The sequence below is a fragment of the Alligator mississippiensis genome, chromosome 10 (genome assembly GCF_030867095.1).
Source record: "Alligator mississippiensis isolate rAllMis1 chromosome 10, rAllMis1, whole genome shotgun sequence".
NCBI classification, from domain to species: Eukaryota; Metazoa; Chordata; order Crocodylia; family Alligatoridae; genus Alligator; species Alligator mississippiensis.
Window position 1 is genome coordinate 25,049,075 of NC_081833.1, and position 25,039 is coordinate 25,074,113.

Consider the following 25,039-nt stretch of genomic DNA (forward strand, 5'->3'; position numbering starts at 1 on the left):
ATTCAAGAGACCCAAAGATCAGTGTCAGTGCTGGATGTGTCCAAAGCTCCATGCCCGGGGACTTGTAAGTTATGGAGAAGGGGCACTAGATCAGTTTGTGTGACTAGGGCTTACATGGATATAGCCCCACTTTTGCACAAAGGCCAAGTGCAGCAAGGTGGAAGGGATGGCATTAATTTTGTAAGTGGCAAATATGTCCTCTGCTTGCACTTGTACGATGTTTCACTTACATGGGGGTGGACATGCTGTGCCATCTCTTAAAGTTGCTTGGAGGGGGTGTTAATTCATTTAGTGGCAGGAATTTGTGATTTGCGGGTGGTTGTGTTAATTTGCCAAGTGGCAGGGATGCTGCTTGGCAATCATCAATAGTCCATCTGCTACAGGGAGTAAGGACGAGATCTTTGACCATGAACACCTTTCCCTCCTTCCCCCCCATTCCTGTTACCAGCTACCACATTTGCTGGAAGCTGGGGATGTGCAACTGAAGTGCAGACACCAGCATGAACCGGAGCTTAGCGAATGCATGAACGCTGCAGCAGGCAGTGATGCAGCAGTGATGCAGCAGGCAGTGATGCAGCAGTGATGCAGCAGGCAGTGATGGTCAAGAGATAGCATGACAGAGGCTTTGGTGGCAACCTTGGATTCACAAGTATGGTCCATGGAAGAATAGCAAGATGAACTACAGGAGGTGTATAGAAAGGTTGAAGAGCGAGAGGCAGCAGCTTACAGAAACATCATGGCCAGTACAAGGGAATTCCTTGACCTGGCCAGACAGTGCCATCAGGATATTGCAGACAAACAGTGAATGGAGGGCATGTTTAGAGAGGAGCTCCTCAGATGCATGACTCTGGCCCCTATTCAAGAGCTGCCACCCACTTTCCCTGGTGACCAGCCAGATGACATCCATTGTGCATGCCCCTGTCTGTGAGCTGACCCTCATAGAGGCCCCTACCCATGATCAGTCCCCCATAGCAACAACCTCAGTGACAGCCACTGTACCTACAAGCAAGGGACACTTCTACTGTAGCAGGCCAAGGAAAACACTACTAAACTTTAGGGATGAAGGGGCAGGTGAGAGATAGGGGGCACAGTGTGGGGGGGCAGGGGAAGAAGAACCTATGATGGGTGATGGGGTTTTAGTTGTTAGTGCCAATGCTTCTGTAGGAAATCAGGGAGTGGGCATTGTGTTCCTGCATTATTTTGGTTCTGCTTCAGTTACTGACAATAAAATAAATGCCTTGGTGAAATTAAAATGAATTTTCATATATGTCTGCCTGCTGTAATGGGAAAGGTTGTAGAGGCATGGGCTGTGGTGGGGAGGTAAGCCAAACCAAAGAAAAGCAGGCTTTTCAGACACATTGCACTAATGGAAGAGGACATGCCCACCTCTGGGCTGATGGGGGCGGGGGGGTTACCCAGAATATGGATACTGTGGGGTATGGCAGTGAGCAGTAATCGAGGGTGCTGCACAGCACTCATATTTCCCCTGAGCACATGCAGCTTCTCAGTGCTCCTTGACCATCCCACCTAAGGGGGAAACTTACAGGAGCGGGGGCTTTCAAGGGCCAGGCTTTTATTATTGTGACCAGAGAAAGACACAGCAGCCAAACCAAAGTTGGGTGGTGGTGGGCTGGCCCAGAATTTTGTTAATGCAGGGAGCAGTAAATGGGTGGGTGCTGCACAGAACACATAATATTTCCTCTGAGTGCATACAGCTTCTCAGGAATCAGGAGTTCAGCTGATGATTGGCAATGGAGGAGAACAAAGCAAATTCAAAACCAGGCAGACAGGCTTGACTAAGTGTTAATTGCCACTATTGAGAGACAGGTGTGCCCATCAGCAGCTTATGCAAGCCCCTCAATTTACAAGCATGCAAACCTCCTCCCCTAACCCTTCTACACTTGCCTCTTACACACAGGGAACATGAAGTAAAGAATCGAACAAAGCAAGTATAAACCTTTATTTACAAGCCAAATATTAATCATAATTAAACAAACCACAGAACAGCTTTCATAAGATAACAATGCATAATTACAACAACAGAGGAATTTCTTTTTACTACCGTAATGATGAATGATTTGTGAAAAAACATCAATTGAAGCAATAATCATTTCTTACTGAAAGACCTTGGCTCTAAGGTGGACTTTCCAAGCTTGACTGTGAACTGGTGGATGGCGGAGCGTGGATCTGTACTGGCCTCTCCCACTTCTGGGCAGGAGTGGGGCCAATGACCATCAGGCATAGAATCATTGCAAGGAGCCCGGCCATTATTTGCCAGTCCTCCTGGGTCTGGGAATGCCTCCTGGACTCACAGCGATTCCTGTCATGCTGGATGGCCATGAATCTGCCCATAGCCAGATGGTCTGTCTCACCATCTCACACAGCCAATGCTCACAGTCCCTGAAGATGTCCTGTCCATGTGTGTATTGGTGGCAGCCTGCCTCAGTAGCCTGCGTGTCCTCAGCAGTGGTGTTGCAAGCAGAACTAAAAATCAAGAAATGTGAGATATAGAGTGAATTAAGGACACTCAGCACTCTAAAAAGTTGTACTCAATGAATCTTAAAAGCAGATAAGAAGTGGGCATCCCAAAATGACCGAGAAGGGGTACCTGGCCATGGGTGGTAACAGGCCCCGAGTGGCTGCAAACAAGTGCCTACCTGCTTTGGCCGTTGATGCGCGTCCTTGCTATGTGTTCCCTTGTATCTCCCTGCACTGCCCACTAATTCCCGTGGTCTTTAAAGTACTGTCCTATGCTGTCCCCCTCTCCCCCTTCACCTCACAGCCCAGCCTAATTGCAGCTGTCAGTTCAGGTGACAGATGACTTAAAGGGTCCCTAGAGCGTCACGTACCAGGTGTGGAGGTCGAGCTCCATGGTCTATCCTCCTCAGAAGAAACAGTAGGCGACATGACCAGGACCCTGCCACTACCTTTTCCACTGGAGCCTCTGCAAGTTACAGTGGTGGTTGCAGAGCCATCCATAGGGGTGTGCAGAGCCCAGAGCATATCAGCCCATGTGGGGTCGGGGTGTGGCAAGTGGCTGATGTGCAGCGTGAGGGGTGGCAAGTGGCCGGAGCATGGTGCAGGTGTGTGTTGGGGGGTGGGGGGGGTGGCGAGCAGCCAGAGCATGGAGCCAGCAGTGCGCGACAGATGCAGCAGGGCCTGTATAGTAGGGCTGTGTGAACTTTTGCCCAACGTTTCATTTCAAAGCTGTTTTGATGTGTTTCAAGCTCAAAACAGCAAAACTGAAATGAAACAAAAGACTTCAAAACAGCTTTGAAACAAAACAAGGGAACTCAAAACATTTCAAAAGTTTCTAAATGTTTCAAGTTTAGAAGCCAGGCTTACTGGCTTCAGCGCCAGTCCCAGCCAGCAACACCCGCCTCCTGTTATCTGGCAGGCAGATCGGGGGCTTGCCCACACCCCCGGGAGGGCTGCGGGAGCTGTGCCGGAGTCCTCCCAGGGGTGCAGGCCCCCAATCTGCCTGCACCCAGGCTGGGAAGTTCACACAGCCCACACCCAGCACTGGGAAATTGGTGCTGCCACTGCCCCCAGGCAGCAGCACCCAGCTCCTGTCATCTGACAAACAGATTGGGGGCACACCCCTCCCAGGAGGACTCCAACACAGCCCCCACAGCCCTCTCAGGGGTGCCGGTGGGCCCTCCATCTGCTTGCCGGCTGACAGGAACTGGGTGCTGCCACCTGAGGCCAGTGGCAGCCAGAGCCATCCCGGGGGGGCGAATCAGGGGAACCGCCCTGGGCCCCCCACTTTGGGGGGCCCTGTGGAGCCAGGTAGAGTGGCTGTGGTGATTCTGCGCCACCGCCGGCTTCACGTCTGGCCACTTGCTACCCTCCCCTCCCCCCCCCCCCCCCCCCGATACTGCCACAGCAGTGGCGGTGTCTTTGCATCCAGGGCACACAGGATTGGGGCGGGGCAGGTCCCTGCATGAACTGATTTGCCCCAGGCCCCGCACCCTCGACCCGAGGAGGGTGTGGGGCCCAGGGCAAATCAGTTTGTGTGTGGACCTGCCCCCACCCCAATCCTACATGACCTGGATGCAAAGAAGCCACCGTCACTGCTATCTGACTACTACCCCATGCTACTCGTCCATGTGGCCACCAATGATACTGCCAGGGGAGACCTTGAGCAGATCAAAAGTGACTACAGGGCTCTGGGTGCAAGGGTAAAGGTGTCTGGGGCTCAGGTCATGTCCTCTTTGATTCTTCCAGTCAAGGGAAAGGGCCCAGGCAGGAACAGGTGCATCCTGCAGATCAATACCTGGCTGCGCAGGTGGTGTCACCTGAAGGCATTTGTTTTCTTCAATCATGGGATGTTCTTCCAAGAAAAAAGATATCTGGGAAGAGATGGGATCCACCTGACAAAAAGAGGGAAGAGCATCTTTGCAGACAGGCTTGCTAACCTAGTGAGGAAGGCTTTAAACTAGGTTCGCTATGGGGTGCAGACCAAAGTCCGGAGGTAAGTAGGGAAGTGAGAGACCTGGAGGAAAAGCAAGCAGAATGGGGCAACAGGGGAGGTGTTTTTTTTACTTCCTGAGAAATCAGGGTAATTGACTAGTTATCTCAGGTGCCTGTACAGAAATGCACGGAGCCTGGGAAACAAGCAGGAAGAATTGGAAGTCCTTGCACAGTCATGGATCTGTGATGTGATTGGAATAACAGAGACTTGGTGGGAGCTCTCATGCCTGGAGCACTGAAATGGATGGGTACAAATTGTCCAGGACAACTGGCTGTACTTTAAAGAAATCTGATTTAGAGCACAGGAACAAACCATCCTGATGCACAGGAAAACTAGCAAGTATGGCAGAATACCAGCTTGACTTAGCAAGTGACTCTTCAGTAAACTAAGTCCCATAAAAGAAACTCATAAAAAGTGGAAACTTGGACAAATAAATAGGCAGGAGCATTGCTCAGGCATGCAGGAATTAAGTCGGGAAGGCCAAAGCACAACTGGAGTTGCAGTTAGCAAGGTTGTGAAAGGTAACAAGAAGAGTTTCTAAAAGTATGTCAGTAGCAAGAGGAGAATCAGGGAAAGTGTGGGTCCCTTAGTGAATAGGGGATGCAATCTTGTGACAAAGGATGCAGAAAAGGCTGAAGTGTTCAATGTCTTCTTTGCCTCAGTCTTCACAGGTAAGGTCAGCTCCCAGACTACTTCACGAGCAGCACAGTTTAGAGAGGAGGAGAGTAAGAAGAGGAGGAGAGCAGCTCTCATTGGTGAAAGAACAGGTTAGGGACTATTTAGAAAAGCTGGACATATACAAGTCCATGGAACTGGATGGGATGCACCTGAGGGTGCTGACGGTGGCATTGATGCCTGCACAGTTGGATGGGTAAAAAATTGGCTGATGGGGTGCACCCAGAGAGTAGTGGTGGACAGGTTGTACTCAACCTGGCGAGATGTGAGCAGTGGGGTCCCCCAGGGCTCAGTCCTCGGGCCCACACTGTTTAACATCTTCATCAGCGACTTGGACGAGGGGGTGGAAAGCATGCTGTCCAAATTTGCTGATGACACTAAGATGTGGGGTGAGGTGGACACACTTGAAGGGAGAGAGATGCTGCAAATAGATTTAGACAGACTACAAAAGTGGGCAGACAAGAATAGGATGGGGTTCAACGTAGACAAATGCAGGGTGCTGCACCTTGGGAGAAGGAATCCACAGCATACAAACAAGCTGGGGAGTTCCCTTCTTGAAAGCACAGAGGCGGAAAGGGATCCTGGAGTCATTATTGACTCCAAGATGAACATGAGCCACCAATGCCAGACCACAGCCAGCAAGGCCAGCCATACCTAGTCATGCATCCAAAGGTGCATCTCAAGCTGGGCCAGAGAGGTGATACTCCCCCTCTATGTGACTTTGGTCAGGCCGCAGTTGGAGTATTGCGTCCAGTACTGGGCGCTGCACTTCAAAAGGGATGTGGCCAGCCTGGAGAGGGTTCAGAGGAGGGCCACCCGCTTGGTGAGAGGGCAGCAGGGTAGGCCCTATGAGGAGAGACTGAGGGACCTGAACCTGTTCAGCCTCTGCAAAACGAGACTGAGGGGGAACCTGGTGGCTGCCTACAAACTCATCAGGGGAGATCATCAGCAAATAGGAAGAGCCCTTTTCTCCCCAGCACCACCTGGGGTGACAAGGAACTGTGGTAATAAGCTGTTGGAGAATAGGTTTAGTTTAGAGATCAGTAGCCAATATTTTACAGTTAGGGTGGCCAAAATCTGGAACCAACTTCCCAGGGAGGTGGTCCCCGCCCTTTCCCTGGGCAAATTCAAGAGGAGGTTGGACGATCACCTGTCTGGGGTCTTGTGAACCCAGCATTCATTCCTGTCTGTGGCAGGGGGTCAGGCTAGATGATCTGTTCAGGTCCCTTCTGACCCTAGCTACTATGAAACTATGAAACTATGAGGGATTTGGCTGATGAAACTGCAGAGCCACCAGCCCTCATCCTTGAAAACTCATGGCAATCAGGAGAGGTCTCAGATGATTGAAAAAGAGCAAACATAGTGCCCACATTTAAGAAAGGGAAAAAGGAGGATCCAGGGAACTACAGACCAGTCAGCCTCACCTCAGTCCCTGGAAAAATCGTGGTGCAGATCCTCAAGGAATCCATTTCTAAGCACACAGAGGAAAAGAAGGTGATCAGGAGCAGTCAGCATAGATTCACCAAGGTAAAGTCATGCCTGACCAACCTGATTGTCTTCTATAATGAGGTGACTGGCTCTGTGTATGCAGGGAGGCCAATGGATGTGATATATCTTGATTTTAGCAAAGCTTTTGATATGGTTTCCCACAACATTCTCGCAGGCAAGCTAAGGAAGTATGGGCTGGATGAATGGTCTGTAAGGTGGAGAGAAAATTGACTGGAGCATCGGGTTCAGAACGTAGTAATCAATGGCTCGATGTCTAGTTAGCAGCCAGTATCAAGTGGAGTGCCCCACGGGCCATTCCTGGGGCCAATTTTGTTCAATGTCTTCATCAACAACCTGGAAGATGGCATAGAGTGCACCCTCAGCAAGTTTACAGATGACACCAAGCTGTGGGGAGTCTAGTAGGTATGCTGGCGGGTAGGGCTAAGTTTCAATGACCTAGACAAATTGGAGGATTGGGCCTAAGGAATCTCATGAGGTTCAACAAGGACAAGTACAAAGTCCTGCACTTAGGATGGAACAATCCCATGCACGAGTACAGCCTGGGGGCTGACTGGCTGGGCAGCAGCTCTGCAGAAAAGGTCCTGGGGGTTACAGTGGACAATAAGCTGAATATGAGCCAACAGTATGTCTTTGTTGCAAAGAACACTAACGTCATACTGGGCTGCATCGGTAGGAGTGTAGCCAGCAAGTCAAGGAAGTGATTATTTTCCTCTATTCAACACTGATGAGGCCACATCTGGAGTCCTGTCTTCAGTTTTGGGCCCCCACTACAGAAAGGATGTGGACAAATTGGAGACAGTCCAGTGGAGGGCAACAAAAATGGTGAAGGGTTTAGCAGACATGACTTATGAGGAAAGACTGAGAAAAATGGGCTTGTTTAGTCTAGAGAAGAGGAGACTGAAATGAGATTTAATAGCAACCTTCAACTACCTGATGGGAGGTTTGAAAAAGATTGGAGCTAGACTGTTCTCAGTGGTGGCAGATGACAGAACAAGGAGCAATGGTTTCAAGTTGCAGTACAGGGAGTTTATGTTAGATATTAAGAAAAGTTCTCTCACTAGTAGGGTAGTAAAACACTGGAACAGGTTACCCAGAGAGTTGGTGGACTCTCCATCCTTGGATGTTTTTAAGACTCAGCTAAACAAAGCTTTGGCTAGAATGATCTAGTTGGGATGGTCCTATTTTGACAAGAGGTTGGGCTAGATGCCCTCCTGAGGTCCCTCCAAACTCTAATTTTCTATGACATTTCTATTACAGCTATCATTGCTAATTCCATAAATACTATATCATCTATAATAATCTGTAAGGTCTATCTTTGTCTATATTACTCTTTGATTACAGCTCTCATTTCTATTTGTTTCTACACCTGGATCCCCAGTCTGAATCAGGTTATCATTATGCTAGGGTCTAAACAAATTTATATAATACAGAACATGAATGAAAAGACAGGAAAGGTGAATTATTAATAAGGTGATAAAACTGGGAGGCCTGGTTCTCAGATTCATCTGAAGGGGAGAAACAGAGTATGAGAGAGATGTTTATTTCTCCCTAAATTGGGAGGCTGCTCTTTTTTGGAGTGTTAAGGAGCTGAGTTGTTATGGTCCATGAACTGGGTAAAGTACAGGAGACCATGATTGTATTTCCTAGCTCAGCCACCAACCTACTCTGTGACCTTGGGTAAATTGCTTTCCCCTCTCACCTATTGTTAACTAAGATTTTTGAGATCCAGAGATTGTCTATTACTTTTTGTGTTTGTACAGCACACAGCTCACTTAGCCCCCAATATTCATAATTAATAGTAATAGATTCATAGATTCATAGATGCTAGGGTCGGAAGGGACCTCAATAGATCATCGAGTCCGACCCCCTGCATAGGCAGGAAAGAGTGCTGGGTCTAGATGACCCCAGCTAGATGCCTATCTAACCTCCTCTTGAAGACCCCCAGGGTAGGGGAGAGCACCACCTCCCTTGGGAGCCCGTTCCAGACCTTGGCCACTCTAACTGTGAAGAAGTTCTTCCTAATGTCCAATCTAAACCTGCTCTCTGCTAGCTTGTGGCCATTATTTCTTGTAACCCCCAGGGGCGCCTTAGTGAATAAAACCTCACCAATTCCCTTCTGTGCCCCCATGATGAATTTATAGACAGCCACAAGGTCGCCTCTCAACCTTCTCTTGCGGAGGCTGAAGAGGTCCAGGTTCTCTAGTCTCTCCTAGCAGGGCTTGGTCTGCAAGCCCTTAACCATACGAGTGGCCCTTCTCTGGACTCTCTCCAGGTTATCTGCATCCCTCATGAAGTGCAGCGCCCAGAATTGCACGCAGTACTCCAACTGCAGTCTGACCAGCACCCGATAGAGGGGGAGTATCACCTCCTTGGGTCTATTTGTCATGCATCTGCTGATGCACGATAAAGTGCCATTGGCTTTTCTGATGGCTTCGTCACACTGCCGACTCATGTTCATCTTGGAGTCCACTAGGACTCCAAGGTCCCTTTCCACTTCCGTGCCACCCAGCAGGTCATTCCCTAGGCTGTAGGTGTGCCGGACATTTTTCCTCCCTAGGTGCAGCACTTTGCATTTCTCCTTGTTGAACTGCATTCTGTTGTTTTCTGCCCACTTGTCTAACCTGTCCAGGTCTGCTTGCAGCTGTTCCCTGCCCTCCGGTGTGTCCACCTCTCCCCATAGCTTTGTGTCATCTGCAAACTTGGACAGAGTACATTTCACTCCCTCGTCCAAGTCACCAATGAAGACATTAAAGAGTATTGGTCCCAGGACCGAGCCCTGCGGGACCCCACTGCCCACACCCTTCCAGGTCGAAACCGACCCATCCACCACGACTCTCTGGGTGCAACCCTCTAGCCAATTCGCCACCCACCGGACTGTGTAGTCATCCAAGTCACAGCCTCTTAACTTGTACACCAGTATGGAGTGGGATACCATATCGAAGGCCTTCCTGAAGTCTAAGTATACGACATCAACCCCTACTCCTGCATCCAGGCATTTCGTAACCTGGTCATAAAAAGAGACTAGATTGGTCAGGCATGATCTACCTGCTACGAACCCGTGCTGGTTTCCCCTCAGCATAATTTGTCCTGCCCGGCTCTCGCAAATGTGAGCCTTGATAATTTTTTCAAAGATTTTGCCGAGGATGGAGGTGAGACTGACATAGTAATAGTGGCAATGAAATTGAAAGATCATAGAATTCGGGACCAAAGATGTGACACCTATTTTTCACAGATTGGTCATACTGTTGTTACAGGGCTGCTCACACAACCAAGGCCTTTAGGATTTGTTTGTTATTCAATCTGCTTTCTAGTTGAGTTAGAATTTGTTGCATCTTTCTTGTTGCATATACTCAATCACACCACAAGAGGGCAGTAAAATGATACATATTTTTACCAGTCAGTGGGCTTCTGATACCTGAGTATAATCTTTCTTCACACATTATGAGGGTTTGAATTCAGCAAAGAAATGAAGTTCCTCTAAGTCCAAGAATCACCACAGTTTAGCAGAATACCAAAACCCCACCCTAAATATCTATCTAGGTTTGCATCTACTTTTATCCCACTGGAAGTTTCATAAACCTCTAGTGCAGTTTCATAAACCTCTAGTGCTTGCTTTGTTTGCAATAAGTTGGGTGAAAGTGAAAGGGTAATAATGATTGCCACCATCACTTTCCCTTTAGTGGAACCACAGTGGACCTCTGTATCTTGAATACTATGTGACTAAACAGTTGTTTTAACAAAGGCAAAAGTGTAGGAACTTTTAGACTAAGTGTATTTTACAGAAGAGGAACCAAAATGAAAACAACTTACCTGACATGCTAGTGTGTGGATGGCAGAGCCAAAAACATAATTCAGATTTTTTTATGCTAACCCTGAGCTCCTTTAAACCAGTAATTCTCAACCAGGGTGGTGAGAGCTGTTCAAGGGTGCTATGGAGTGCCACATGACATTACTGCTCTTAGGTGCACAAATACAAGTCACAAGATAAACTCAGAGGTAGGAACCCATGGTCTTAAAACCATTCTGACCTGCTGTGGTCTTTCCAAGGTCTTTGCAACAGAAGAATTCCTCTGTTCGTTTTTCTGCACTCAGAGAATGAAAACGAAGAGCTGGCATTTTCAGAGGGGTAGCTCAAGTCTATCAAGGGGTGCTTTGAGTCTAAGGAGGGTGGCTTAAGTCTAAAAAGGTTGAGAACCCCTGCTCTAAAAGTTCAGCCTATTTCCCAGTTGGTGGCAGTATTCTGATTTTAAACTCTTCTGCTGTCCAGACTTGAGAGATTAATTTATCATTTCAGTCCAGACAATGAAAGAAACCCATTTTTCACTCTCTTAAATTGCCTTCCTCTTCTTTCTTAAGGAAGATACTATGTCCCATTTGATTATGGTTGCTACTGGAAGCTGTGGAGAATAGCTAATAAATGACCTGGGTGGAGATGTGAATCAGGGGATGGCCAACGTAAACTTAAAGGGTCAGATGCTATCTGTGCCATTCCATGAGTTTTCATCAGTGTAAGAGATGTCCAAGGCCTTCTCAATACAGCTGGTGTCCTTTACTTGTTGGTGAAATTAACCTGAATTGAGAAAAGCTATTTTTCTGTCTCATCTCTGCCATAGACTCATATGGGTTTGATCCTCCGCTGCTGTATATTGGCATCACTCCACTGCAATAATTTACGCCAGCTGAGGATCTGGCCCAGACGTCTGCCCTTAATGATCTCCCATTTGATCCTCAACAGGTTTCAGCACCGCAGATTATGGCATCTCCCTCAGATTAGCAGAAACCACAGGATGCTGAAGAGGTTATGAATGGAGAAAAATCCCTATTAGGGCATGCTGCCCTCTCCCATAATGTGACATGGTAGAAAACACTTTGGGGAAGACAAATGGCTTGGATTTGGAGGCTGTCCCTGCCATCCATCTTTAAATAACCAAAACCAGTTTGTGGGGATTTAAAAAGTGGCGCTGAGGTTAGAAGAAAAATTCCTCCAAGTTGATCTGCCTGCATAAAACATAAGGGACAGATATCCTCCAGCAAGAAAGCTCCATAACCTGCAACCTTTTATTTCTCATTATTTCAAATTCTGCTCAGGAGTGGACTTTTCTCCTCTGATCTTTTTTTTCTGTGCTTCTCCCTTACTTATCAAATCCCTCATTGCAAATTTAAAAAAAAAATCTAACCATACTACCCTATATAAACAACTCTGCTTCCAAAATGAGCCACACTATGGGGACATGAAAACAGTTTAGTGTATGTGGGCTATGCCTCAAGAATGTATTGCTACAAAAATTATTTTACCATTAGTCAAAATCCAGACCCTGGTGTAAAAAAGGAAAAAACAAAACCCTGGAGAAATCTTGCAATGATTTAAAGACTGGAGGGTCTCTAGAACTGTCCCATAAAATCCCAGATCTCTTGGATCTCTGTCCTTTTTGTGCTGTAGTTTCCTCAGTTTTAAGCTAATGGCTAGAGGTCTTCTTAAAGGAACCTTGTGATGTTTGGAGTTGCTGGGCACAGCATGGACTGCCCTGATTGGTAAAGGAGGATATTCGCTCAACACAGAGGTCATCTGCCAAGTGCATGCTGCATAAAGGGAAGATTCCATGCATTCTTTGGGGAATTACTACTTTAGGACTCGATTCTGCAGCTTTTGATCAGGTGAAGCTCTGATTGAAGTTGGTGGGAGTTTGTGCCTGCCTCAGGACAGTAGGCTTGAGCCTGAAATGGGATAGTTATGCCAGCTTCTACTATGCAGAGGGGTGTTACACTTACGTTCCTTTTAAGTTACAAGTTTCTTCATGGTACTATGCTTCTAGCCTTAATAATGTTGATTCTTCCCTGTCTTGTTTGGGCTCGTGTCTTTGGGCTTTATTCATCCCTCAGTTCCATTCATTCAGCCTTTCTGACTTCAGTGGGATTCCACGGATAGAAGAAAGAACAATATGTTGGCCACCAACATCCCCCAGTGGCCACTATGATAATCAGATGGTCCAGTTCTTCTCTTGCAGGTGAAAGAGAAATCAAACCTGCAAGTCCCATGGACTTTACTAGAAGCCTGATTGTGCCCTGAGGGCAGAATGGGCTCAGACTGGGACTTGGCTTAGGATGCTCTTAATGACACTCTGAGCAAGAGGATGGATTCCAGCTTTTTCAAAACTAAATCAGGACCAAAGCCCAGTAGTATTGAAATCAATGGAAACCATTGACTTCAGTAGATTATAGAGCGATGATTCTCAACCAGGATGTCACAGCACCCAGGGGTACCTTGAAATCCTTTCAAGGGTGCTGCAGGGTGCCAGGAAATGCTAACAATGATAGGTGTGCAAGATATTATTCAAGATATATTTTATTCACAAGATAAAAGATAGCAAACAAGTATCCCAAGTGTTAAAACCACTCTGGTTTGTTATGGTCATTCTGAGGTCTTTGCAACAGAAAAATTGCTGTTATTTTTTCATAGTGAGAAAACCGAGTGAAAACTAAGAGCTGGCATTTTCTGAGGGGTGTCTCAAGTCTAAAACAGTTGAAAAACACTGCCCTAAGGGATATTCAAGCAGTGCTGCCAAACTTTGTACAAATTGGCATTGTTTTTCTTCAGGGTCATTCCATACCTGACATGAAAGGGTTATTTAGCAGCTTTGTTTAAGGGGAAATAGGAGTCAGGAGTTCTGTTCCCAGTTAAGCCATTCAATCTGTGATACCTTACATATTCTGCTTCAGCTCTGCCCCAGTTTTCTTTTCCATAAAATGGTCGTAAAATTTAACCATTTCTATATAGCTCATTGACTTCTTCCAGCACATGCTGGAGATGAGGAAAGTTTGTTAATTATTGCTAAACAGGACTTTGTGTATCTGTACACACTGTTCATTTGTTTGTTTTTTAATCATATTTTGCATTTCTAGATCATGGTTCATTCAAGGCTTTCAAAGTATTCTATATGCATGAATTCAGCCTCCAAAAGGGGGGGGGGATATATTTTTACCCCTGTTCTTCAGAGACATAAACTGAGGCTCAGAGAGAGTTTGGCGAGATGCAGCAAGTCCCTGGCAAAAAGCCAGGAATGATGCTCAGGAATTTGTGCCCCTTCCTCTGTCCAGTAGAGCACATTCATTACCCTTGTCATAGTATCTAGTGATGGACCAAGACCATGTCCTACATTGTTATTATAGGTTTGTGGTCACTTCATAATTTGTTAATCAAAGAACTCATCCCTGCAGCCTTTACAGAATAATTAATCAATTAAAACCAACCAAAATCTAAGGTAACCAAAGGATAAATTAATGTGATTCTTACACCTTCAGCATACAAGATTTTTACAGCTTTAACCATGCTGCTATAAGTTAAGCAGACAACCACCCTCTATCAGTTTAAGCATGCATGTACTTATTCCTGTAGAAAGGTATGCATACCACGACAACTTATTCCTCGTTGAGAAGGGTGATCAACATCGCAGTATGTACCTGCATTTGTTTGGGGCAGGGTTGGGGGAGGAGGTTTTATTGACTTGTAATTCTTAATATCACAACCACTGCCAAAACAGTGATATCAACACAGAGACTATCAATCAAGCCTTAAAGAGGATCTGATTCCTTCCCACCCTTCATGCCCCTTTTCTTGACAGGGCTCCTTTAAAATTCTTTGGTTCAGGGACAGGGATAAGTGAGTGGTGTTGATTGAGCATTGTCTTAGCAGTGAACACTCCAGCCTGGCCCAGCTGGAAGATAGCTTCCTAATGCATTTCAGGACAGATGCACAGTTCCCTTTCAGACTCCAGTCTGCTCATAACTAAAATACATGCCCCCTCCCCTCTTTGCCTTCCTCCCCAGTTCAACATCTCTCTTTAGTCACCCTAAGTGGCTTTCCAAAAGGGTTTATCTGAAATTCTTTACATTTTTACCCTACGTACTATACATGGAAACCAACTGGGCTCTCAGACGCATTGCCCTGAAATCAGTGCTTAATGTACATCTGGTTGCTAGTGTGTCCAGAGTTATCTAGAGGAGACGATCCTATTAAAGAAGAGTACAAAGATCAGACTTATGCCCACTGCGAACATGCTAGTGATAAACCTGTACCAGGATTACATTCCTTTTCTGGGACTCCCAGCCTTGCTAACTAATCCCTTATAGATGAAGGATTAAAGAAACACTGCCTTGTAAAATGCATCCAACATGATTAGCTGTTTTGAGTTTGCTGTGAACAGTGGCAGAATTTAAAACAGTGTTTCCCAAACTTTTGATACCTGGGATGCATTTTTTTTCTGGACTAAAATTAGCATCACACTTGACTCTTATACCTGAAAAGGGGGGAGAGGGGTATGTACCATTGTGCCTGACCTTTTGGCACCGCAAGTTAGATGAGCGATGCTGGATCTGTCCACAGGTTGAATCCAGTCCATGGGCCTGATCCTGCCACACAGGGGTAGCATGACCAGGGCCTGATAATACCTCATAGAGCTTAGACATTTAGCAGTTGGTGGGCAGAGATTGTTTTAAGTGGGGAGTCCTGCAGGCTGCTTGACATGGCTCTACAGGTGGGATCTGATACTGGTAAAGTATCCTTTTTGTGGCACACCAGCATGTGCAGTGCGCACCCTTTTGATTTAAAACTAGTTTAAAAACCCAAATACTTCAAATAAATTGGACTGCTCATTTTAATAAAGTGTGGCCAGATAAAACAGATTCCCTTCTGTGAGAAGAAGGGGGAACTTACTGTAGTGGAGTTGAATCTAGTGGAATTGTTTGTCTGCCTGCTTTTTTATTCCATGGCAAATGACTGCAGTTTGCCTCTACTTACTGCAGAGCAGGTGAGGACAGATGAAAGTTACACCAGATCAGCTGATTTGTACTCCTGAGCAACAAACTTCTTCCTTCCTCTTTATACTGGTGTAATCACAAGTCTATCCAAACACAAAGGTTTTATCCTATTTTAGTTACATATATTTTAGTTTATCCTATTTAGCTACATATATATAGATAGCTATCTCTATATATAGAGATAGCTATCTATATAATCCTTTGTTTATAGATAGAAAAAAAATCATATCATATCTATCTACAGTCTCAGATGGGGATATGGCCATTGCTTAAAAGCCAACACGTCAATTTTCTTTTGGTGCTCATCATGCTGAGGATTCCTGATATACAGATGCATGTGGCTTCCTGTTCCTATCTGGGCAGGAGGGAGGGAGGAAGTTACTGCATAAAGTCCCATCTTGTCCCAGTGTTACCAGATAAAGCTCGGCCATCCTAGTTTCCTTTTTATCCTCATAGAGGGGATGTGCTTAACTGAACAATATAGCAATGTCAATGGGTGAACAGTGAGCAAATAATAAAAGCATTCTATGTATCCGGTTTAGGGCTGGATGCTGCATCCTCTAATTCCAATGGGAAAAGGATCAGTCCCTAAAATAATATATTAGAATGGGGGGTGAATCTTTTTCACTTGATCAACTTTCTCATCAATAGCTCACTGAGCTTTTTAGCACTTGATCCTTTATACACACCCACACACGTTCTTGTTCTCTCTATCTTTCTCCTACACAAACACACACACACAACATTATGTATATGTGTTTTCCTTTTCCAGCATTCCAGCCTGCTAGGGTTGACCTTGTCTCTCTTGGTGATTTAGGTTTTGGAGAAGGACTGGGTAAGGATTTGCTTTGACATTTAAAGGCAATCCAGGTAATTAATAGCACTGGCAGTGTCCATCTCACCCTCCATATATCTGCACAACAGTATCTATTTTTGACGTAGTTGACACACCATTTCCTTTGGCAACCCAAGGGCGGCTCATCTTTAAATTAAACTCGTCTCCGACCCCTCCAATCTGTGAGCTGTACAGAGGCAGACGCTGGTGGGGTATATCATCTGGAGACTGTGCAGACATATTTGAGGCGGGTGATGTATTATCAAGAGGGCCCTGCATTACTGCTAACTGGAACCAAAACAAGCTCTAAAGTATTAACTAATGACATGGGAAGTCCCTAACGTATCTAATCACCTTTAATGCTCAGATTTAGAAGGCAACTTTAAAGGAAGAAAGAGATATTAACAGGTCAGGTCATAGTACCCAAAAAAAAATATTATACAATTGCCTTTTCTATGCCAACACCCTCTTGTCAATAAATATGCTACTAAAAATTAGAGGGTAGCCTAAACCATAACAGTTGAATCTTGAAGTAATTTTATTTTTCCTGACAGAGTTTTGAATCCCAAGGCTTCATTTCTAACATGATTCAACTGTAAAGAATCGAGCTGCTGCCAGGGTTTGGTGGAGTTTTTTTCTGTCCTGTTAGAAAGGCAGGGCCAGCTGCTAAGGTAAAATTCTGATCTACAGATCTATGGTCACATCTGTGTCACTTCTGCAGTGATCTGGATCAACAAGCCCCAGCCACTCAGTAGTTGCTTGCAAGATCTCCATCTCAGGCATGCTCCTAAACATGGCACTGGCTAGGAGTGCTAATGGCAACCTCATGACATTTTTCTATCTGGGCAGAACTGGAACAAGGAAGAAGCTTATTTCTTGGCAGTGGTCTTGGGCACACCTGCAGGTAATAAAGGCATTTCCTTCAGTAATTCTGTGGCCCCGAATCACATAGGGCCAGATCCAATAAAGCACTTAACGACACTGGCAGCAGCCATTTGTGTCTCTATATATCTGTACAACATGGGTCTTAGGCACTTTTCTATCTTATTTCTGGAGGCCAAAGGGCTTGGACATTAGCTAAGCACTGGGCTGGTCAGACTGCAGCAGCTGTACATATGCCCCATACTGCAGCTGCAGTTGTGTAGGGAACTTCCAGGTCAGGGAGGTGTCAGTGAGTGTAAGTGCCTGCTTGGTTAGCTGGCCACTCAGTAGGACTTTTTAGGAAGTTGAGTTAGAAAACCTGGGTGTATGGATGATATTTTCAAATCACCCAAGGAACTTAAAAGCTGAACCTCCGCTGATTTTAATGGAGTTTAGAATCCCAAGTCACTTGAATGTTTTTGGAAACATTGCCCTTAATTCATGCGGATGCATCCAAATAAGTCTGATCAGTTCTTATAGAAATCAGTGAATACTGCATGTTCTCAGTCTCTCTATAGACTGGGTCATAATATGCTCAAAATCAAAATTAGTGGAACAGCTTTAAAAATAGCTATTTTCCTCACTGTATATTGCTTCAATATTATTCCTTATATCCTTGTCTCAGAATCCTCACATCCTGCTTCTGTTTTGACTAGTTAATACATAGGTTAAATTCCTATTGATTTCAGAGAGAAAATTATCTGGATAAAGACTGATTAAAACCCAAGGATGACTATCAAGAAATCCCAGATTAACTGGAAAATTGAGCTGGATTGAAGATGATGGAAGGAGAGAAGTTACAGAGAGAAATGTCTTGCTGTTTGCAAAAAAAAAAAAAAAAAAATCCATGCATCATACAAGGATATAAATACATCTTGAGGGTGCGATGACATCATGAGTCACCCAGGCTCCATTCTCATCTAATTTGTTATGATGTCACCCAACAGACATATTTATAACTTTGCAACTCACAGTTCCCAATAATTTATTCTCATTAGATAAATACATCGAGTGGGGGCTTTGGTGACATCACAATAAACCACAAGAGTGAAGCATGAGTGGTTTATGATTTCACCACCGTGTTGAGCTTGAACGCGAGCCTGGTTGGCAGCTTTCCCCGTGTTATATATTGTCTATAATGCGACTGCTCCCATTAAGTATTGCCAGCAGGATCTGGCCTTAAAATTTGAGACAAGGAATGGGAATTGTCCAAGCTTGCATTTGTCTTCTACCTCTTCCTTCCTATGTTCTCTAAGCTATCATTACTATTTCTACTATCCCAGCAGCAAAGCCCCCCCAGTGGAGATGAGGGCCATATTGTATGTACTAAGCAGTGTGTATTCATGTAATGAGAAACACCCACTTCCTTCCAGAGTGTAGAGTCAAAAGAGACAAGCAAAAAAGGCTGAGAGAAGGGATGTAGCATTAGGACTAAGGGCCAAAGCCTCATGTCCTCATGGAGGTACACATCTACATACTTTTAAGGAGCTGGGTCAAACTTATTAAGTGACTTGCCAATATCATGTTGGAAGTCCATGGCAAACCTGGTCAATGCATTAGCACTAATACTGTTCTTTCTCTATAATTCACTTTTTATTCCATGCCTCTCCTTTTCAGTACTATAAGTGGATGAAACTAAGCCTTTGAAAGTTAGTTTGCATGACCACTGCCTTCATGCTCAGCTGGGAACTGGGCTACTTTCATGTTTCACTTTTGATTATGCAACTCCCAACTGTAATGGGAGATGATTAAGTCAGTAGAAGCTGAAAGGTGTGTACCTCGGTGAAAGGGTATTTAAAGCTACACCAGTAAAGCAGTATGGGGGGATTGCAGTGACATGTTAACAAGGGACCACCCAAAACAGGCTGCAGGAAAAGAGTGGCATAGCAAGAAGAGGAAAGGAGGTGGCAAAATAGTGATGCCAATTTACAGAGGCTCCATAAAAAGACCACTGGTCTCTTGGCTGTGTTCTTTGAACTATGCATTAGGTCGAAGAACAGTCCATTCCCTGGACACGTTTGTCTCATATGAAGTGGGCCATGGAAGGGAAAGGTTGGCAAACTGGTAATGCATTGAGTTATGCCAGGACTGGAAATTATTCCATATACGCTCCCAGTTCAGTACCGTTAAGCTAATATATTCCATTCTGTGAGCCCAGCCCTGGGGCTTTTTATGTGTGACTAGTTGTTTGAGAGATTTTCAGTGTCTTTTCAAAGTACAAAATTGTCTTGGCCCAAGTTTTCGCAGACATTTCTCTTTTTCTGCCAAAAGAACAAGAGATGCAACTTTGTGATTTCCTCACAAAAATACCCTTGTAGTAGAATGCAACATTGGTCCCTGACTGAGGGCTGTACACATTACTTTACATCTTCCTCCTGCTCATTATCACCATCTCTATCTATCTACCTACCGGATGGGCTTTTTCAGGCACAGATAGTCTTTTTATCTGTGTCCAGTGCCTGATACACAAGGCTGTAATCCTCCATCAAAGGCTTTAGGCACAACAAAAATGGAGGAGGAAGAACTAATATTAAATTAGTAGCAGATAATAGCAACCAGAGAAACATAAGAGAGACTACTGAAGGGTTTTGGCTAAATCAGTGGCTCAGGCCCCAGAGGTCATAGCTCATACGGGGTTCCAGGACAGGTGTCAGAGGGTCATAACTATCCTGTCCTTCCCCTATTGCTAAACAGAAAACCAATCTAGGAGGGGTAGTTAAAAGGGCCCCCAAAGCAAAGGAGGCTGAACTATGGAAAAGTCTGAGAACCATTGGGCTGAGTGACTGTGCAGTGTGCAAACTCTCAATCTTTCTCTCTCTCTTGGCATCTTCCCTCATAATCATTCATTCTCTCTATAAACAGATTTCCCAGTAATGGTTTTCATTTTCTTTGAAGTGTCCCATTCATTCTCCTGCTCTCCCCATTCATGTGCCCGAGATTCCTTGAAAGGAAGACAGAGACAAACATCTAAAGTGCTTGAAATATGCTATGGGTAGGAGAGGGTCATACCTTCCAATCTGTATTAAATGATGCTTTGAATCCTCTCTTACAACTGTGAGTAATTATGAACATGCTTGTGTAGATAGAGGCCCCAATCAAGCAAAATCCTTCCCTGTTAAGCAATTTATTTAAACCCATTCGTAACTTTAAACTTGTCCTTGAGATCAGTCAAAGCCATTGGAACAAAAATACATGCTCAAAGTTAAGCAGGTGCTGCTTATCTATTTAGTGTCTGATGGGGTTAAAATCTGCCTCTACGCAGAAAGACTTGCTGGCACTGATCATCGGACTAAGGAGCAGGATTTGGTCCTAAAAGTGGAATTATACAATCCTTTGGAAAAAAGAGGAGAGCATAAGGAAGCTGATATTAATTGTATAAGTTAATAATTCCCCTCTCTGCTTTCATTGTAGAATTTCAATCATAGATTAATCTTAATGTTTACTAGCTTTTCAGAGCGATCCAGACCTGACTTATCTTACTAGGAAAGAGGCCACAAATAATGGGAACAACGCTTTTCCCCATACACTCTTCTGAAGTCTGCTCCACATGAAGATTTTGTGCCAGGATAGCTATTCCAGTTAACAGTGTGACTTTTTTACTGAAATATTTATCCCGGGTCAACTCTTAGCGTGGACAGATTTATCCTAGTAGAAAGGTGCCCTATGCTGGTAAAATTTAATCCCATTCTCATACAAAGCTAAACTAACCTTGTATGAAGCACCTTCATACCAGCATTGTTCTGTTACAGGGGAGTTGTACCCCTTAACTCAGCCATTTAAATTGGCACAGTGCCTGTGTGCAGATAGAGTTCATCTTGGAGTCCTTCAGGGTTGGAGAGTTTGGTTATACTTAAAAGGGTTTGCCAGGCTCAGCAATCTCTACCAGCAAACTCCCTGGTAGAGCTGCAGTGTGAACTGACAAGAGTTCTGCTGCTGATGTAGTTTAAATCACTTCTCCAAATGGCATGTTGTAAACACAGCATCTATGGGTCTTTTCTGCTAGCATCACTATGTCAGGGAAAGGCATGATTTTTTTCATACTTCGTATTGAATTAGTCCTGCTTACTTACACCACAAGACTCTTTTATGACATCCTGTGCACTGGTACCCTTTCTAAAGTCTCTTTACTCTGCCAAGCAGGGTAGATGGGCTAAGCCTTATCCAGTCAAGACATTTGCACTAGGCTTGTTTAAAATAATGTCTTAAAAAACAGTGTCGTTTAAACCAGTGAAAATACTCATGCTTCTTTCTGCTATGTAGCTCCATTGTATTTGATCACCTTACCTCACCCCCATGATGCAGGGTAGTGCTCTTACACCCATTTTACAGATGGAAAACTGAGGTACAGAATTATTAAAATTATTAACTAATTTGTCCTGGATTCTAGAGAGAGAGAACAGCGATAGGAAGATCTAATGCAAGTCTCTTCAGCCTAGATGTAGCACACTATATAATGAACTACCTTTCATCTCCTATTGTCTGAATTAAAAGTGGCTTGATTTGGTTTACTTGTTTGATGTCAATACTGTATTTGATTATATATAATAGAATTTGATACACATATAATAAAAATTGAGCTAGCCTAGTTCAGACTGAGATAGAAGTGTCCAGACCTGTGAGTGGTGCAGCTAAGTCCACATAAATGCACTTGTAGTTAAAATGGCCCCATTTTTCCAGGGAAACAAGGCTTGAGTGTAAACAAGAATTTCAACCTCAGTGTCTCTATTTAATCTTCTGTGTATGGTATTTCATTTTGTATTGGTAGCACCCCACTTTTTTCCGAATCAGACTCTGTCTTTCAAAAACACACTTGGGTTAGAGTGCTGTGTATGAAATGTGCACAAAGCAACAGAGTCCAGCCTCCCCAGGCAAATTCACAGTTAAGGCTTTTCTCTTGGAATAAATGCCTTGAAGCTTAGCTGATGGAATTCAAGATTGGGCGTTACATTTGGGAGTCTGGTGGTGTTTTAGCTGTGGCTTGTTTGAGGGGATTTATTTTAAAAAATGATACTATAACTGTGGCTGAATAGTCGTGTAAAAGTAGTTGAAGTTTTTGTATCCAGTTGTTAAAGTTTTTGTAGAGTTGTTGAAGTTGTTGTATCCAATTGTTTTTATTGGGACAGTCATGCTTTTGGTTTGGATTTAAGATTTAATGTGTTGTTATATAATTTCAGGCTCCAATAGGCCCTTGACTATGGGCCACTATTTAAATGGAACATTATTATTACTGCTACTATTCGTGATGTTAAAGAAAACTGGAGGTTCATATCTAGATGATCTGAAAAGCTGAGAGTTTACTGTTGAAGCTGAATACCTATAAAGTATGTGTGTGTATGTGGGGGTATGGATATTGAACTCGGGGTTTGAGGGAATGTGGCCTCAGAATGTGGAAGGGGGTGGGGGCTGTCTGGACCAGACAGAAACAGGAAAAGAGGGAGGAGCAAGCCATCCCCACAGCATACCACAAATGTGTTTTACATTGTAATATCAAACATTGTCTTATTCTGTGTTTTGTGTTAAACTGGGTAATCAAAGTGCTATTTTAAAGGGATCTTGCCTCCTCCAGACACACATATATATAGATATAAATATGCCAAACATGTGGAGTGCAGATAATACTGATCACCCCCTACACACATGCACACACAGAGCCCCATTCATCTCAATGACCTTAATAAGAAAAATAACTGAGCTGGTGTCAGGGCAGGGGGAGATTATTAATCTGACCAAAAATGGATTTTCAATATGAGATTTTGGGGGGGGTAGGGGTCATTTATTTCACTTTTGGGGGGAAGCTTGGCCATCCCCCACCCCCTTCCAATACCTCTTTTCATTAGAGACACTAGACCTAGTGTTCCCCAAGCACTGATGGTATCTGTGGCTCTGAGATGAAGAAGGCACAGTCAATTTCAGACCCAGTTATCCAAACCCTGCTCTCCTATCAGTCAGCTGTTGTGGAGGGGGTGTTTGGGACAGGGGTGTATCACTAATGGCAGCTGTCACAATAGGAAAGAGCACAGTCTGTGAGTTCCCTAAGTCCAGTCCTTGGAGGTGGAGGTGGCTTTACTTGTAAGGCATGCATCCCTCTTAGCATTTCCTCATTCTAAGGAGACAGTTGATTGCAATTTAAGCAAGGTTCTGGCTCAGATTTAAATTGCACAAAGGAACCTCCTATTTTAATGCAGGCAACTGCCTTAGCTTTACAACATCTCCTATATTTCTAATGTCCAGACATTTACAAATCGACCTTTAGTGATTCCTGAGTTAATATGAAGTTCTGGGAAACATTAATGGCTTTATAAAAACCCTGTGTCAATAGATCTTTCGAGTCCTACAAAACCTCTTACAGTCCTGAGCGCTCAGCTCCGGGTATAAAAACCCAGGGCTGTTAATGGAGGGCCCGATCCTCCGTGCCATGCTTAAGACTCCCATTAAAGTCATTAATTTTCCACTGTAGCTTTTTGTTTGAGTAAAGCGTGGAGGATTCTGACCTCCTTCAACCATTCCCAAGCAAGGCAGGGAAGGAAAGAAAAGACAATGCCTCTCTTTTTAGTAGAGGGGCCCGATCCTTGTGCCATAAAAAATGGGGACAGTTTTAGTTTTCAATAGCTGCAGAATCGGGTCCTCAATTGCTGTGTACTGTAGTTTGAATCTATCACTAGAAATGAACGAAATGAATCTTTATTATGCCTGAACACTGGAAGTCTTAGACTCCAAACTCGGAATCAATGGGAAGGGTTTTTTCGGAGGTGTTTTAAACTGACACCTGAGGTCAGTGAAAACAGTGAGCGTTGGCATAAGGTAAAAGCCTGGTGGAATCGCCCAGCAGGTTGAGCGATAGATAAATGTGGATATCGTGGTAAGTCTGTCTTGTATGTATGGGCACGTGCGTAATTCTGCAGCCTGTGTTTTATAAGAGCTGTGATTAAAATGAGATCAGTTAAGATCAATTCCACGAAACTGGAAGGGGGAAAAAGGGATGGTTTTAAAAACGAATCAGTGTCCGGATGGGCACAAATTTAAAGTAGGTAACCACGAGACTGGCATTAGGAGGAGTAGATGGGGGAGGGGGGAGGGGGAAAGTTAGGAAACCTTGTAAAGAATATTTGGGAAAAGCCGCATTTCTTTGTGAACTGTCCTGGCCACTTGCACAAAGCCAGCCTTCATTTCTAGGTGTATGGCATTTGTTTCCCGTGCTCTTTGTTTCCGTGTACTGCTCCCTACGATTCGTCTGTGGGGAAGCCTTGGACACCGGGATCAATTAGGGACCCTTATTTTTGCGGGCAGAAAACGATCAGCAAATATTCTCGGGTGTGGGGAGAACAACTGCCCGAGAGATTGAAATCAATCAGATCAGAGAGATGATCACTCGCTTGAAACTTACATTGCAGCCCTTTTCCCCACCAAGGGCTGGGGAAAATACACCGAAAAGCAAGCCCTTTACATCATCCAAACGATCTTATAATAACACCTTTTTTTTTCCTTTTGGGTTCGGATAAGGCTGGGCTGGCTGCAGACCTGCGTCTGCCCCTGGGCAGTGTGCGCCTGCAGCCTCCTATCACTCATCTTTTGTCTTGTTTTCTCCTTCTTTATACTTACCCGCCAGGCGCGCTCGAGTCCTGGGCTCTCGTACTGTTCAAGGCAACTGACCTCGGGGAACAAAGAAACAATTTAAAGTGCGCTCGCTGGAAACAAACAGCCCCCCAAAGCCGCACCGAATACCTTCCTCACGATCGCTTTTATTGCGAGTGTATGTGGGCAGAGATTTACAGAACCGAGTCGTACCGGGATCGAGGGACCGCACCGAAAAG

The 25,039-nt window shown here is 44.7% G+C and overlaps 1 long non-coding RNA gene across 1 annotated transcript; it reads right to left on the bottom strand.

Annotated features, from left to right (window-relative positions):
• Positions 1-1,945: 1,945 nt before the first annotated feature.
• Positions 1,946-24,967, bottom strand: LOC132243562 (uncharacterized). Its single transcript, XR_009455190.1, has 2 exons — positions 24,828-24,967; positions 1,946-2,484 (listed from the first exon to the last, which is right to left on the bottom strand). It is a non-coding gene; the product is annotated as an uncharacterized LOC132243562 (long non-coding RNA).
• Positions 24,968-25,039: the final 72 nt, after the last annotated feature.